Below are 17697 nucleotides of genomic sequence, written 5' to 3'. Positions count from 1 at the left end.
GGGGTATAAATAGTAAAATTATCATTATGGAATGGGACATCCCTATTTTCATCAGAGAAATGTTTGAGGGCATGCGCTATACACCCTCCTTGAGTGCTTTAGCTTGGTTGGAATTTTGATTAAGTTTCATGGTTGCCTGGATGGAGAGATGAGAGGAGGGTAGCTTTCCTGCGGTGAGGATGTAGGCTGAACAAAGATGGGAGTAACATCCGTTGCTCCTCCCGCCTTTGTCTCCGACCCCGCCCACCAGTGGTATGCAACCCCTAGAAAGCGACTCATGAGGGAATGCAGCCCTTTGGCTGAAAACTCACTTCTGACCTAAGGTGAATGCTTCCTAAATTACACATTGTGAGGATATTCACCCTTTGAACCTGTTTCAGTGGGTGACTCCAAGCCCGAGAGTTATGAAAGGAGAAAAGTTGTTCTCAGTCACCACTGTTCTAAGTTTTATACACTATTATACTCTTGTTTTTCCTCCCTAATCTAAGAAAGGTGCCCCAATCTCTTGATGGTTACTAGTGGGATATAAAGACGTAAAACAAAAATGTGAAAGCAACAAATAAGCCACTGTGGATAAATGTCAACTCTCAAGAAAACACATTAAAAGGATCAAACACTGGAGTGGATTCAAAACAAAGCTGGGCAGACAAAGATTTGAGAAAGGCATCGTACACCGTGAATCAAGTCTTGTAAATCAATTAATCAATAGTTATTTTTAAAATGTGTTGATCATTAAATGAAATAATGAAGTAACACCGAGCTCTGTAGTTACTATTCCAGTCCATAAGCCAGATTTGCTGAAAGGAATTGGGCACCAATGCAGATGGGTTTGTCAGAAGCATGGCTAATCCCCATTTAATCTTTCACACTATGGCCAAATATTTGGCCTAGCACTGGAAGAGAATCAGCAGCACCCTTCAGGGGGAGGGGGGATGCTCTTCTGCTGCCTTCTTTTTTAAAAAATAAAAAGGCAGAAAAACAACAGAAGGAAACTTGCATGCATTAGCCTCTCTTGCCACAGAAATTAGCCCATGAACCAGATGATGTGGTTCTTAATTGTTCTCGTGCTCATACCTCCCTGTTTTACCAATGCAAGTCTTAACTGAACAAGATTGTGACAGCCTTACTCTGTAGAAGCTATTGCAAGGCAGAAGATATGTATTCCTACACATTCTACTCTGGAATAGATTCCACTGAACACAAAGGGACTTGACTTCCAAGTAGGCACGCCAAGTAAACATGTGAACACTTTGTTTGGGAGCAAGTCCTTCTGAACTTATTCCTTCACTAGCCTACTTAGGATCATGTTTCACGTGACACATATTAAAAATACTGGCACATATTTTCGACTAAAAAAACCCAGATCAACGGGATTCTTTGGTAAAACAAAGCACAGCTGTTGGCATGGCAACTTTATAAAATAGTTTCCCCTGCAATACCAGGTCTCCCTCAGCACGCAGCCTATGTATACAAACGTATCTGCTGCTAGAGTATAGCTGCATTCAACTGAGGGCTGGCATTACCTTTAGAGTGAGAAAGCTACCTCAGACAGCAGGTGCAGGGGAACACAGAGAAGCAGCAAGGTCCTGGAGGACAGTGCTAGATATGTCATGCAGCTTGCCCTGTGCCGCTTAAGGTAGTCCACTACCCTCAGGTGAAGTGGAATGAGAACACTGCCCCATCATGGTTTCTGTGCATGGAAATGGGTGGGACACCATCTTGCTATTCGCAGTAAGCAGCAAAGTGTCTTGGGCTGGAGGGCTGGAAGAACCATGGGATAATACATAACATCACTGCACATGGCTTATTTATAGCATTTTTAAGCTCTCCCTTCAGATCACATAGTGTAGTTTCAGAGGGTGGGATGAAAACACCAGTCTTAATATTGCTCTTCTGCCCTAGACAGCATGCCATATTTTTTTAAGAGGAGGATAGGAACATTACAATAAAAAGGCACAGAATGGTTATTTTTGGTATTCTTATTATCAAGCCGCCCCTGCTTTCTCACAGCAGCTCTATAAATGCAATGCTCTTAATACCGAAACATTAAAATATATCTGATTATACATTTCTGGTAAGTCACTGCTGTTTCTGTTCTGAAGATAAACCTAAGGCTTCCTGCTGCATTTCAAACCAGAGCTGGAAAAAACCTCAGGGTTGAAAATTATCCCCTGTGTTGCTATGTCACAATATTTTCATCATTTCAACAGGAAGCTCAGGATCATTAACTTTAAATTGCAATGATACAAGAACCACAACATTGCCTTGGAGGCTGACTTAAAAGGACAAGTATGGCAACATAAATGTAAATGTTCTCTACCAGCTTGGGGGGGGGCAGGGAATGCCTACAGTCTCCAAGCACATTCTATACTTTCAGACTTGGCTGAAAGATGCAATTGATCTGTGGAAGATGACAGAAATATGCATTATGCCACTGTTCATGAGAGCATGCCGTAATACTGGTATACAGTATTATTCATAACACTACAAACGGTCAAACAGTGGAATTGCAGTTGTCATGTTCAAGGCTCAGCTTGCGCCAAGGTTCACCAGGACTTACCAGTAGCTTTAGCATGTTTTTAATAAGTCAAGGCTCAACCTTTGAATGTGTGAAGTAAAAGAGAGAGAAGGGAAAAGGCCCACGAACAAGTTCAGAGTGCATTTCTATTACCACCAAATAGAGAGTCTCCCACACACTTTAGGTTTCCCACTGTGGCTCAAGTTCTGGTACATTCCAAGCAGATGTCCTCTGAAGGACTTTAAGGCCTAAAGTGTGGTATTCAACTAAGTTTTGCTCAGAGTAGACCTATTGAAATTAATGGATCTAGCAATCATGCTCATTCATTTTAATGGGGGGAAATTAGTTGAATACAGCCATTATTCACAATCCTATTCAACCCCATAGTAGTATTTATAGGGTATTAGGCTTGAATGGAAGGGATGTGGGTGGCGCTGTGGGTAAAACCTCAGCGCCTAGGGCTTGCCGATCGCATGGTCGGCAGTTCGAATCCCCGCGGCGGGGTGAGCTCTCGTCTTTCGGTCCCAGCTCCTGCCCACCCAGCAGTTCGAAAGCACCCCTAAGTGCAAGTAAATAAATAGGTACCGCTTTATAGCGGGAAGGTAAACGGCGTTTCCGTGTGCTGCGCTGGTGCTGGCTTGCCAGAGCAGCTTCGTCACGCTAGCCACGTGAACCGGAAGTGTCTCCGGACAGCGCTGGCCCCCGGCCTCTTAAGTGAGATGGGCGCACAACCCTAGAGTCGGATACGACTGGCCCGTACGGGCAGGGGTACCTTTACCTTTACCTTTTAGGCTTGAATGGAAACTTGGAGACCAAGAACACAGCAACTACAGCACCCCGGACATACAGCTGTGTTTGCCTCTTTTTAAAAGATATCCAAGGAGTACCCACTGCCCAAGGCAGCCTGTTCCAATCAAACATATCCTACTGTTAGAACATTTATTCTAATATTACAGCCCCGCACCCAATAGGAGTACAGATTTAGATACATCTGGTAAGGAATTGTGTCTGTTTACATGGGAGGACAGTGAAGGTTCTATCAGCTGAAAAACAGCATTCTCTCTAAAATAGCTTAGCAGTGCTTATGCCATGCGCCTCACTTGCGCATACAATTTGCTTATAAGCAAAATTAATCTCCTGCAGATTTTACATGTTTAAGAGCCGTCCATGTGGGTTTTTTGTGTGGTTTTTTAACTAAACTATTTTCACTCGTTAGATGACTAATCAGTCTTCTGCCTGCTTTGAGAAAAGCTTCAGTACGATGGTATCTGGCAGGAAATAATTTTTTAATGAAATAATTGTGCATTTGTCTGGCCCTTGATAGGGACCAAAGAGTAACAGTTTCTATTATGAATGCCTAGAAGTTCCTCAGTGTATCTCCAGTAACAATCAGTGATTACCTTAATATCATCAGAATTAGCTAACTTCACAATGTAGACAGATTATCAGTCCATCCACACACACACCCTTATTATCAGGGCAATGGCATAAAACTCATTAAGTTAGCTTTAGGAATCAGTATTGCTGAAAAGATTCAAACCCCATGGACTTGGCAGGGATGGTGGCTCTGAGCTCTTCTGGAGTTTACGAAGACCAGTTCCAAGATGTAACAGGTATACTAGACTCCTGACAGTAATGCTTACATTTCATTGTGTTTTTTTCTTTAGAGAGCCCATGAGATAAGCCATTAAAAATAGATAATGATGAGTCTCTTATTTGTACTACACACACACACACACACACACATTTTTGTTTATTGAATGGAGAAGGGAGGCATAAAATTACTACTTTTTGAAAGCATGTTTTCTAATCCTTCAGCAGTTCACCCTCATTAAAAGCTGATAAAATAAACTGGATAATTAATTATGCTAAGAAGGAAGTGATAAATGACCTTATCCAAATGCATGCTGAGGTATGTATTTCCTTTTTGGATCCTGCAAGTCTTTTTAAATTATTATTTTAGTAAAACCCGCCTAGAACTGCTCTAGTCTCTCACTGGAGTCCATTAGCAGTGATGACTATCTCCTTGATGCAACAGCCGCTTACTTCTCGTTTCCTTGGCATTTTGGTTAAAGAATAGCTGTGATTCTATGTATCATGTGGCTGAATGGCAATGAGATATTGCAGCCTGAAGTTACTATTATGGAATCATCTTATTAAATACAGAGATTCTGCAGCGGCCAGGGGTAGCCAACCAGCCATGGCTTGCAGGTGAAATGAAACAATAGTCCACCACATTATGCAAATGTATTATTGCATAAATTTCCATGGATTGCCAAGAATGATTCATCTGGTGATGCAAACTCTAGCCCAAGACAGCTTCTGCCACCAAAAATTGCCCTTTTTTTCATAGCTGCATATAGGTACGAGTAGGCTATGGGGTTCTTCTGTGGAATGTTAAAAATTCACTTGCACCATTCATTCTCCAGTAAATATTATCATGATTACAAATTATGTTATTTGTTATGTTACTGGCATCTGAGCACTTTGTCAAGCAAGCTTCTTAAAGAGCCCCAGGGCTCTTTTTCAGAAATTTGACATCTATTTATGCAACAATTCTGCAAATAGATTGTTGCCTTTACACCAACACCCATTCATATATTGTTTTTCCCAAACACAAAAGCATGAATTAGTGACATAGAAATTATCACTTCCTTATTACAAGGATACTGAAACAAGTGGGAAATGGACCATAGGTCCATTTATAAATCACCTGCTTTGCCTGCAGAAGGTCCAAAGTTCATTCATTGCATTTTCCTATTAAGGGTCCCAGGAAGTAAGAGAGTCAAAGACTTCTGACCTGGAGAGTAGCTAGTACTCAGCCAGATGCACCAATAGTCTGACCTGGCTTCATATTTTCCTGCAAAAAAACCTACCTCACATTCCAGTGCATCATGGAGCCTTGTAGAAATGGTTTCTGTGCAGTAGTACTAAGTAGAATCGTAACTAGCCCTGTGTTTCAGCAGCAGGAATAAGCCACACAAAGTCACATTGGAATGCATCAGCACTGAACAGTGTTGACACGGGCTTAGTTGCTAATCAAGTAAATGCACTTCATTCTAGGTACCTGCACTTGATATGAACTTCCAAATACAGGTTTATGGTCAATATATTGGTCCCCTTAAACAAGCACTTCTCTTTTTCCTGTCACCATCAATACAACAGTTGGGGCATTTTCAATCAGTCCACTCTGCCATCCATTATAGCAGCTTTCACCACCCTGCGGTCCTCCAGATGTTTCTGGACCACATCAGCCCCAGACATCACGGTTACCAGGGTGAGCAAGGCTAGATTTGATATATATATGGACTCTGAGGCCTTTCTTCATGTGCCTCCTCCATGTGAGGTCTGGAGGATGGGAACAGGCCTTTTCTGTAGTGGCTCCCCTTTTGTGGGATGCTCTCCCCAGGGAGGTTTGCCTGGTACCTTCATTATACACCTTTAGGCACCAGGCAAAAACCTTCCTCTTCAACCAGGTCTTTGGTCAATTAATATTCTACAGCCTTTTAAGTGTGTTTGTAGGAGGTATTGTTTAGTTGTTTCTGTTTTAACTATTTATTTGTGCCTTTATCTCATGGTTTTATCTTGTGAACCAACCTGAGATCTTTTGATGAAGAGTGGTATATAAATTAAATCAAATCAATCAATCAATAAAGTGTTATGGGTTAGTGTGGAAACAGGGATGCCCAGATCCATGGATGCAAGATTTCCCCCTCTAGATTCTGGGGTACTGGAATTTAATCAAAGCTGACTGGCTGAGCTTTTTTTTCAGCCAGACAAAGATGACGGCCCTGCCATCTACAAGGCAAAGGTAGAGGGGGAGGTTGCCTGGGAAACATGGGCATGGAGTCACACAGAAAAGAAGTTGTCCTTTTTTGGCAAGCAAACAAGCACGAGAAAGTAGGGAGTAGGGAGAACCCCATACAGTGCTGGCTCTACGAAGCTGCACTGAGAGACCAGTGGCCATGTCTGGCTGCTGCATTGGACCCAACCTTGCTGAAACTATAAGAGGAGCAATGAGAGAGACGCTTGGGGGTGTAATGTTCTGTACGCCCCTCTACTGAAGGCTTCTGGTGTAAATATGTGTGAATAAACTGTATTTCTGCCAGCTCGGCTGTGCCTTGATTTTCCAATGGAAACAGAACCTAGATCCTTGCTACTGCTTGGCAGGTGTGGGGTGTTAATATATAATTTACACACCCATCCATATCTCTCATAGATTACCATCTATTTTTTAACAGCTTGTCATTTCTAGTTGGCAATGGAGGATCGTCTATTAAGGCAAATGGGCCAATGCCCCACCAACTTCAGCCTGCCCTCAGCCACCAGTCACTTGTCCTGCCTTCATACTTTTCTCAGTCATCTGGTTGGCCACTGTAAGAAGTGGATAATGAGTTGGGCCATTGGCCTGATCAAGCAGACTCTTCTTATGTTGTTAGCTTCCTCCTTCTTAGTCTCAGTGTTGCCCTTATAGAACTCAGCAGGGAGGAAGATGGGGACAAGACAAGAATTAGTTGGCTCTGGTTCCACCTACAGTTGACCTCCCTGCCTTCTGCTTTACCAGTCCCCAATGCAAAATGTACTGGCCACCCCTGCTAGTTGGAGAAAGTCACATGAGAATACAATAGTCCGAGTGCTCACATCTCAACCCAGAAATACTTCTGCTTGTGCATTACTCCCAACCCCAAATCAGAATACTTTAGGCCAAGCTATATAAGTTGTGTTCAAAGTTCCACCAGTAATAGTCCAAATAATATAAATCATAGAGGAAGTCGGGCTTCCAACAACGTTATGAGGGTCCACCATATTCACACTGGTTTGTCAGCATTCTAATGGTAGGATTCCTGTACCTTTAACAGAAACGTGACAGGCAGAAATTAGCAGAAAATGTCCAGATCCCAAGCCTGGAATGGATTGTTGGGTAAAGATCCACCTTCTTCCTTTTGGGCAACCATTAATAGCACAATACCTTTGCCAGAGAGGAAGTTAGTCAAATTCTATACTCAATGCTTGATTGAGATACGTTTTGCCCACATCTGAATTTAACTGAGTGCTAGACTCCCTTTCAGAATCAGATTGTTGCCACACACCCACCCAGGACCACAGAACTCTCCAGCTGTACCTGATGCATACAACCTGGAAACAGGGAAGGCACTAGGACTTGGAAGAGTCCAGGCAGTCTTGGATGCAGGAACTGTAACCTAGGCAATTAACAACAGGCTGCTTTCTTCTACTTTCGCCCCCTCCCCTCCCCGCTTTCCTTCCTTCCCTCCCTCTCTCACACACGCGTGCACAGAGCCAGCATTTCTCTCTCACACACACACGCACGCGCGCGCAGACACACACACTTTAACACCCAAACTGTCAGCTTCTGCTTTGAATCTCCCCACTTCAAATTCAGCCACTAGCAAGCCTCACCCTCCCTCCTCCGTCTCTCCAGCCCACACACCCCTAATGCTGCCAACCTCTTGTCTTACAGGGGAGAATGGATGTTCAGCGTTAACTCCTTTTAAATGACTGCTTTGGGGAGAGATCAAGGTGCCATCCATCTCCCAGAGAAAACGCTGATCACCACAATAGTGTCTCGCCTCTCAAAGCGGGGCGGCAGCCTGCCTTGCACTGCTGGAGGGACACAACATGCATCTGCACCTACAATCCCCGAGAAAGAAAAAAGATCAATAAAGTACCGAAAACGTGCTGATCGCCTGCTTTAGGCCAGCCAGGGCGGGAGAAGGGATGACAATATTGGCCTTTGCTTTTGGGTGTTCTCCGGATTTCAGGTTTTAAGGCACAGTACATCACGCATTTTTCCTCCAGCTTCTCTCTCCTATGCCTTCGCCCGCCCCCACCCCAATAAAAGAAGCAAAAACGGGGGGGGGAGAAACCGGCAAACAAACAGAGGGGGTGGGAGAAGAGGAACTGGAAAATGGGGCGGAGGAAAGAATATGTAGTAAGGGGACAAACAAAGAAGGTAAGGAAGCGTCATCCCTCTCTCATCTGCCAAAAAGCCCCTCGCAGCCCATCAATCCGGCGCCTGCAAAGGCTGCCCTGGGCCAAAGGTGCTGCTACTCGGCACCCGCCTCTGGAGCAGCCAGCAAGCAGAGCCGGCTCCCTAAAGTCACTAGTCCACAATCTACGCCGCTGCCGCCGACGCCACAGAATAAAACGTTCAGTAAGACTGTGCGTTCAGGCTTACCAACATCCCTCTCTTTATAAGACAATAACGGGAGAACAGAAGCATTAAAAAAAACAAAACACAACCATTCCCACCCCCCACAGCTGTCTTTATTTAAAAAAAAAAAAATGTAGGAAGGGTTAGGAGCCCAGAAATTACATCATTTCTTTAATACAGGTAAATAAATCAAATTGGAAAAAGGCGATTTTTTTCCCTAAAGACAACTTTGGAAACATAGGATAATCGAGACACAGACATATGGATATTTATAGACCCTCGACCAGCGGTCCAAAGGTCCTCCGGAAGCCTTACCTGTCAGATAGCATCCTGGAAGTGCGGAGAGAAAGCCTCAGTCCGCTCAAATTGCACCACTTCGGCAGGTTACTATGGAAATAGTCTTCAGGATGATTTAGAAACCAGCCACCTCCATCCTTCTCTTGCACATGCCGCGAAGGCTACCGATCCCAGGGCAGCCGAGAAACCGGAGCCAAAAGGTACCCCCGGCTGTGTGGCTGCCCCTCTCTCTCTCTCTCTCTCTCTCCCTCTGTCTGGAGGAGTCGCGCCGCCTGCCCCCTTCCTTCCTCTCTCTCTCCCCCGAGGACTCGGCGGGGCGATCAGATCTTCTCCCGGCTGCCGGAGCCAGGAAGTGGAAGGACAGTCTCACACCAGCAGCCCCAGCCCAGCGCTTTGCAACGAGAAGAGCTGTTTCCTAGCCACACAGCTGGAATTTAAAGGGGAAGCGCCTGTGCCGGCTCCCCCTTCAATCACCTAAAAAGAAGAAAAAAGAAGGAAATATCAGCAGGGGGTCGGGAGGGGACGAGGAGGAGGAGGAAGAAGAAGAAGAAGAAGAAGAGGAAGGAGGGTGGTCGCGCAGAGGAAAGTTTCCGGCAGGAACAATGCAAAGCGCGTGCGGAAAGCCGAGGTTTCTACGCAGGTTTCGATTCTATTGTTTATATTCAATGCTTCTACATTAGGAATGCGCATCCAGCAGCGCAGCAGCATCCAATGGTTGGAGCCAAGCATAGCTGTCAACGTTTTCCTTTTTTTAAAGGGAAATTCCCTTATTCCGAATAGGATTCCTCGCAAGAAAAGGGAAAAGTTGACAACTATGGAGCCAAGTTAAGGGTTGGGTTTTTAAAACAACAACAACAACACAGCGATTTGCAAACTTACCCTGAATCAAAATGGTGTGAGGGTAGGAATCAAGGCTGTTTTTTCAAAACTGAGCCAAGAAGGCCAAAGAAAGAGTTTACACCCAAAGTATACTGGGAAAGTAAAATACCTAAATTGGGCTCCATGGGATGACATGCAATTCTTGACTGCTTTAGTGTCCAGACCAAGGTAAGTAATAGTACTGCCCTATTCAGCCTTGGTCAGACCACACCTCAAATCCTGTGTCTGGATGTGGGCACCACTGTTTAAGAAGGGTATTGACAAGCTGGAACATCAAGGGTCTGGGAACCAAACCTTATGAGGAACGGTTGAAGGAGCTGGGTATGTTTAACCTGGAAAAGGCGGGAATGAGAGGTGATATGATAGTCATCTTCGAATATCTGAAGGGCTGCCGCATGGAAGATGGAGCAAGCTTGGTCCCAACCCCCTTTTTTCTTTTTCGTAAGGTAGCAAACTTGTTTTCTGCTGCTCCAGAGGATAGGACCCAAACCAATGGATTCAAATTACAAGAGAGGAGATTCGGACTAAATGTTAGGAAGAACTTCCTGAGGATAAGAGCTGTTCAACCATGGAATCAGGCAGAGGGCCTTCTCGGTAGTGGCACCCTCCCTTCAGATGTCAAGGAGATAAAGAACTACATAAGTTGCAGAAGACATCTGAAGGCAGCCCTGTTTCAGAAAGTTTTTAATGTTTGCTATTTTACTATGTTTTCTATATGCTGTAAGCCACCCAAAGTGGCTGGGGAAACCCAGCCAGATGGGCAGGGTATAAATAATAAAAGTAGTAGTAGTAGTAGTAGTATTACCTTGGAAGGTGGTGGGCTCTCCTTCATTGGGGGTTTTAAACTGACATTAGATGGTCATCTATCAAGGATTTTTTAGCTATGATTCCGGCATTGCAGGGAATTGGAATAGATGACCCTTGTCATCTCTTCCAACTCTACAATTAATTGTATGATTCTATGTATATGTGTACAGACTCTTTTAAGCATATTTTTTGCTTGTGCAGGTTAATGGATTACAGAAAGCTTGTGAAATCAAATACAGTATACATTCTATCCCAATGATTTACACTCAAATATGGGAGAATATATATGTTGTATAAGTGGTCTGAGGATGCACACTTACTTGCGAATGAGGCTCATTGAATTCAAGTTGGTCTTTCTTCCTTGTAGAGAGCACAAAGTTGGGTTCCGAGTTTGATGCAGACTACTGTATAAGCTCACATCCACACTGTGCCTTTAAAACACATTTAGTAGCCACTTTAGCAGCCATGGCTCCATGACACCCCCACCCCCACCGAAATTTGGGAACTGTAGTTTACTCCTCACAGAGCTACAATTCCTAGCACACTTAACCAAATACATTTCTCAGGATTTGTGGGGACAAGCCATGTTACTAACTCCTGGCTCCAAGAGGGCTCCTGTGCCTTTGTTGTTGTACAAACAGCTAAAATCTCTTCTCCAAAACTACTGAAAGTTCAGGTGCCCTGTCGTCTTTTCCACCTCACCACCCTAGCCTTCATGTAGAAGGTTCTAGTATCATTATTAGTCCTGCTCTTACAGCCTTGCCATCAACCTAATACGTAGCAGGTGAGAGTTTTCCCAGCACAGAGATGAGTGGTGGGAAAAGCACCACCTGCTTAATCTCTGCTTGGCAGAAACTGCTGTTAAAAAGAAGGCCCAGGGTCACTTTTCCAAAGCGGCCCATCTTAACTAGGAAGATGCAATCCAAATGTTCACTTCTCACCCATGGCAAGCAGTGTTATTGATTGGTGGGTGGAAAGCAGGGGGCACGGGATTCTTCCCCTTGCCACCCCATTATTACTTAGACACATTTAACTCCGGAATATAATTGGGCTGCCTGTGCAGACATTGTTGCAAGAAGCTGCGTGCACACCTGCTCCCAACTAGACACAAAGAAGAGAATGAAAAGCCCATCAGGTGCCCAGACTATCAAGTTCCCAGGACTGACACCGTTCAAAGCAAAACCTTCACGGCTGCTCGAGGAAAGGGCGGGGGAAGCCAAACAAAAAATATATATACACAGATGTGCCTTTTCAACGGTTCTGCTTGGTAGATTTCCAGCCTCTGATAAGGTGGCCAGGTTCAGAAGACAACAAGGCTCCCTTTAGCTGTTGTGTTGCTGAGGGAATTTACTTTATCATGCAAACAGAACCTGCTGGTATTCCCCTTCTGCACACAAATATTAAAGGGGAAGGAGACCTGTCTGCTTTTGTATCTGGCCACCTTACCCTTTGAGTGTGGTCCATCTTTTACTGAGGTACAAATAAGGCACAAAACTGTGTGAGGTTCACTGAGTCACCTTGGGCCGGTCATTGTCTCAACCCAACCTGCATCACAGGATTGCTAAGAATTGTTAAAAGTTTGTGTTGATTTGGCTTTGGTGTGTAAAGGTGTACAGTATAAACCTACAGTATCATCTCATTCTTTATATATCCAACTGATCACTGCACTCTGCAAGTGAGATCCTCCAGAATATACCATCTTATCAGGAAGTCCATTCTGCACAATGTAGGAACTGCACCTTTAGTGTTGTGACACCCAGCCTTTGAAATATTAGACAGATACCCCCTCTACTGTCTTTTTGGCTACTGAAGACATTCCTCTTCCAACAAACCTTTTGATCTTCCCCAGTCTGCATCTGTATTGCAATTGTTCTTAGATATTTTACTGTTTTCTTATTTATGTGTTTGCTGCTTTGGGCTCATTTGAAAACAATAGTGGAATTTGAAGCAGAAGCAGAAGCAGAAGAAGCAGAAGCAGAAGCAGAAGAAGAAGAAGAAGAAGAAGAAGAAGAAGAAGAAGAAGAAGAAGAAGAAGAAGCAGCACATAGGTGCCTCTCCTTGTCAGGGAGAGGTTATAAATTAAATTAGCGTTCTCTCCTGAAACCTTTTCTTTACTGTGGAAGATCTTTGTTCAAAACCCTTCAGGAATTTCCTGGTTGACAACCAACAAAGTCACCTCAGTTCCCAATCTGTAAACTTGGAATAATAGTGTCTTGCCTCAAAGGATTAGTGTTAGATGAATGCAACACCATATTAGTCATTCTAAACAGGGAAAGTACTATGATAATAATTAACTGCCATGCCTTATTTTACCCTCCTCCCTTTTTTAGATAGTATCAGGGAAGACAATAATTATTTGTTGAATAAGGAACAGATTTTTTCCAACAGCATAAAAGTACCCATTTTATATCAGAAATCACAGGGGGAACTTAGCTAAATGGATGCCTGTAATCTGGAACATAATATGCTCAAACCTGACTGTCACCTGTCAACAGCTGCCTGCTGCACACCGTCACTTATAAACCCTTCCCACAGGCATTAGCCAAGCTGCTGTGATATCGAGTTCACAACATTTTCACTGTTGGGCAGACAGGTGTGAGGGCTAAAACGATGGGGTGGGGGAATTATACAGCTGCTCTGAAGTGAAAGGAGGGGGAGAGCAACCTGAATGCAAGGACACTTTTTTGCAAAGGACAGAGAAAGTGGGGAAGCAGAGGAGCAGGTAACCCCGTGACAGTTGGCTGAAGGAGATGAAGTAGTCTGACAATGGCTCTTGTATTAAAGGCCCTGAAGCTGGTTCCGTTTCCCTCTCTGTTTCTTAAAGAGCTATTCTGCTAAGCTTTATCTTGTGCCCATTGGGGCAGATGACAGACACACTCCAGCAGGTGGAGACAAAGCCAATGACAGGCAGAGTCAGGTAATTTTAGTTTTGTTCCCATCCTCCTTTATGTTGGATTCTGTGAGGTGCAACACAGACAAAGGGCAAGGAAACTGACTAGACTGGTTGTAAGTAAGAAAGCACCTAGGTGAGGTTTGGTGGATGGCAAACGAAGCTTGGTGTGGTAGTGCCCAAATGGATCAGCATCTGTTGTTACAGAGTTAGAAAACAATCAATATCTCCCCTACCCCTAAAATATGTTAGTGGTACAGGCGAATAGATATCATTATGATCTTATTTTCCTTTGCAGCTTTGTTATCTATGCAAAACTAAGGTGTCCATATGGCATTGTAATGAGCGTCTAGATATTGTCACACAAGGATAAACACATATATTTATTCTGTTCAGGCATCACAACATCCAAATCTCTGGTTGCTCATCATGGGCTTCATTCTCAATATTTTTTCTCTGTTCTTACTCTGGATCAGGTTTTTCCTAGTCATACTTTCTTTTTTTAGCCCTTTGTGTTCTCTGTTCAATTCCCTTGCCGTTCTGGTACTACATGAAGTAAACATATTCATGGCCTGCCACATGGATGCTTCACATGGCTATGTTTCTGAGCGACTATCCATGCCATGGGTTATGTTTTTGAATGAGGCTACACCCAAGTCTAAAATGACTCTTGATTCTACCTGAACTTTGCTCCTCCTTTAAACATGAGTAGCAGGAGAGAATCAGATGCCAAGAGGAAAGCATATATTTGCTGTGTTTCTCACAATCCTGCCATGCACAATAAGGTTGCACACTGACTTCGACTAAGGGAGAAAGTATGGTTTAATCCCATAGTTTTAGCTGTTGTACAGTACTTTCAGAAATTATCAGGGGAAGCATTTCAGGTAGCAACAAGCAATATCCTCATCAGCTAGGGTCCCAGATGGGAAAAGAGGTCAGGGCTCCTGCACTTTTTGTAGGAATCAAGCCTAGTCAGAGGAATTGGCCACTCTCCAGGCACCCGGCTTAAGTTCCTTGTTGACCTCCCCGTCTGCGACTCCCGGCAAGATCAGGCGAGATCTCAATCGGCGATCCTCCTCTAACGTGAGAAGAACACACCACTCCTCCCCTCTTCCCTGCCATCCCCAGGGAGGGGAAAGAGACAGACAGAAATGTATTTACATGCCTTTATTTCTGTCTTTCCAGCAGTACAGAGAAACGTGTCTGCACTCTCTTAACATCAACAGCAGAGAGTGAAAAAAACTCCTCCCCTGTACTTCCAGTACAGGTCAGATGACACTCTGAGCTAACATCCGGTGCTCAGTACAGTGAATAGACTGTTCCTTTGTTCCCACAGTATAGTCCCAAGCATCAACATCCTGTTTGGCTTTCCAGCCATCTGGAGCTCGCTGCTGCATTGCTCCTTTTTCGTAACACTTTTATCAAATGTCAGGGCCAGCAAAAGATATTGTACCACCTGATATAAGCCAACACTCCATCTTCATTGCCCATGGGTGTCTGGGGGAGAAGGCCTCAAGGGCAGTTAGTTGGCCCAGGGTTAAATGTTCCCCAGATTTCCAGATTCTATTTTAAAATAAAGGGTGAGCTTATAGCAATTGTACAACCTGAGGTATGAAATAAATTGTACAAACATTATTCTGTTTTTGAGAACTAGCCTATACCATCCTCTTTCAGTAATTCATTCTCTTATGCCCATGTCATTGCCAGCTTGCTGCTGACAGAAACTTTCAAGTGAGACATAGGGCACTGTGCCACTGTTGTTATGTTGGATGAAATAGGTGGCTGAGCAACTTCCGGCACTGCTGCCATCGTGAACAGCGGATCCCACGGTAGCACATGCCAGCCATGCAGTTAAGGACAATCTGGAAGTAATTATCCTTGCAAGCCCCCCACCCCACCCCGAGTCAGGGTGGGGAGAGCTTTCCCTCCAGATCGTCCAATAACTGCCTCTCTCTCCAATGGAATGCAGGGACAGGGACGCAGAGTGCATAGCACTGTATGTATTTTAAACTCCCTAATACAGTCACCATGAGTGGAAGTACTTCTGTTTCTTTTAAGATGGATCTGAATTTGGACTTAAGAAACAGACGTGTTCTGGATGAAGCAGAAAGATAACGTGCAAAATGAATCAGCCACTGAGTGCCAAGGTTTTGATCTGGAGAGGACTCTCGTCGTTAGAATGCTACATAAGTGAAGGGGAGCCTTTGTTCTCTTTTTATATTATATTTACATTATATTTGCTGTGCTATGATTCGACAAGCCTTCACTGAATGGATTACAACTATATATGGAATGCAAGAGGGATTCAACAAGAACTTATAATTTTCTTTTCAGAGTACTTGAAAGAATAGACTGTGTGAAATACTGTGATGACTTATGACATTGCCTACTCAAAAGGGCTCTAATTCTGATTTATTATGGTTTTGGCAAAAACACCAGCTTGTTAGAAGGTTGGAAAGGATCAAAAGAGACAAATGCTGGAAGTAAGCCAGGAGTCACAGCCGGACGCTGGAGTGCTTTCGGTTTTGGAGAAGCAAAATGGAGAAGTTGTAGCATAATAAGAAATGAGTTCTCAAAGGAGGGGCAATGTTGAAGAGAATTGATTGACTACAACATGAAGGAAAAGAAGAAGTTAAACAAATATTTCACACAGAAAATTACAGGATATAAATTCCCTCTGCAAGTTAATGGATATGGATTTATTAAATACAAACGAAAGTCATCACACATGGCTGCTAAAACAAAGGATTAAGATCGGAATCATGGTATTTGGACTAATGAAGCAGGACCAAGGAATAACCAACTTCTGATAGCTGGAACACGGGAAGTCATCCAAAAATATTGAATTCAGAACTGATTAATTGGCTTTTTTGATTGTATTATGATTTGGTATTGTATTAATGTGGCCTCCATTAGATTGTTATTAATGAAATATTAATTAAAAATATTTTTAAAAAAGAAACAGGTGGCTGAGCAGGAGGAAGGAATGTCTTAAGGAAATGTTAAACTAAGTTGTCACCATCCCAGCAAAGCGCCACTGGCACAACCTTTTCATCTCCAAACTACTTGGAGCAGGCGACTTGGAGACTGCAACTCTAGAGCAGCTTTCAGCAATCTTGCATCCTTCAGATGTTTTACACCACAACACTCATCAGTCCCAGTGTGGCTGTAGTCCAAAATATCTGGGGGGTAAGGCTGCTCCTGAAGTTCTGTGCCACAGTAAGTAGTTTGGAGATGAAATGGTTAAAAAGATTAAATGGTTAGAAATAGAAAAGTAACTGTATTTAACAAGATGCAACAAGAAACAGATGCTCATATGCTGGTAGGCCAAATGATCAATTACTAATTTCTGGGTGTTAACTGTTTCACATCAATGATACTGCCTAAAATGGTTTGTGTACTTGATAGTAGCCAAATCCAATAAAATTTAATTGGACTGCACCTAGCTATATGAGCTGTACTGATTTATTGGGTTATAAAACACAGCCCTTGAAAACTTTAATAATCCAAACAACTTGGGCAGAGGGAAGGAAAGGCTTCAAACGGCAAGACAAAAAATACATAAGTGAACAAATTGTTTGGCACATGTGGCCATGTTGAAGTCTCACTAGCTGTAAAGTAGCTATTAGCACATTATATTCAGGCTAGTCAATGCCCTTTGCCTATTATGGTCACAAATATGTAGGTGCCAAGCCTCAAATCAATGTTTCGCTTCAGATATAAACCATGATGATTCAAATCATGACAGAGACTTAGCAATTATAAGGTTTCCTTTATTTTCCAAGGTATTTTGTATTCTGCCCTTTAAGATATTGGTCTATCTATTTTGGCTTTTCAACAATTGGTGCCAATGGGGGATTCCTTTCCAATGCAAATACTGGCTTCAGAGGAAGGAATTCCCCCAGAACTGAAGCAGGGGAGAAAAGGATTATACCCCCCTCCCTCCCAGCTGCAAATATGATAATTATGCTCCCCCCTCCCTCACTTGAGGCGACTTAAATGAGGGGGAGGAACTATGTAGGTTAAATCTAAAGATGCATGTAATCACATATAGTTTGGCCCTGAAATAGTATGTCCTACACACAAACCTTGTACTACATGTTAATCCAAATCCAATACATAATTCAGCACTGC

The 17697-nt window shown here is 43.4% G+C and overlaps 1 protein-coding gene across 2 annotated transcripts in view; it reads right to left on the bottom strand.

Moving 5' to 3' along the window:
• NAV3 (neuron navigator 3) overlaps positions 1-9651 on the bottom strand; it is a 424678-nt gene extending 415027 nt beyond the window's left edge. Inside the window, exon 1 of one of the 2 annotated variants that reach the window (XM_053405009.1) lies at positions 9006-9651. The gene's annotated coding sequence lies outside the window, so the exon portion shown is untranslated. Of the gene's footprint in view, positions 1-8205; positions 8326-9005 lie in introns of those variants that run through there. The other variant, XM_053405010.1, reaches the window with a different exon arrangement.
• Between the last annotated feature and the right edge of the window lie 8046 nt (positions 9652-17697).

Source organism: Podarcis raffonei, chromosome 10 (genome assembly GCF_027172205.1).
Source record: "Podarcis raffonei isolate rPodRaf1 chromosome 10, rPodRaf1.pri, whole genome shotgun sequence".
Taxonomy (NCBI): Eukaryota; Metazoa; Chordata; class Lepidosauria; order Squamata; family Lacertidae; genus Podarcis; species Podarcis raffonei.
The sequence above is the reverse complement of the archived record's forward strand: the minus strand, read 5'-3'. Positions and strand labels throughout refer to the sequence as shown.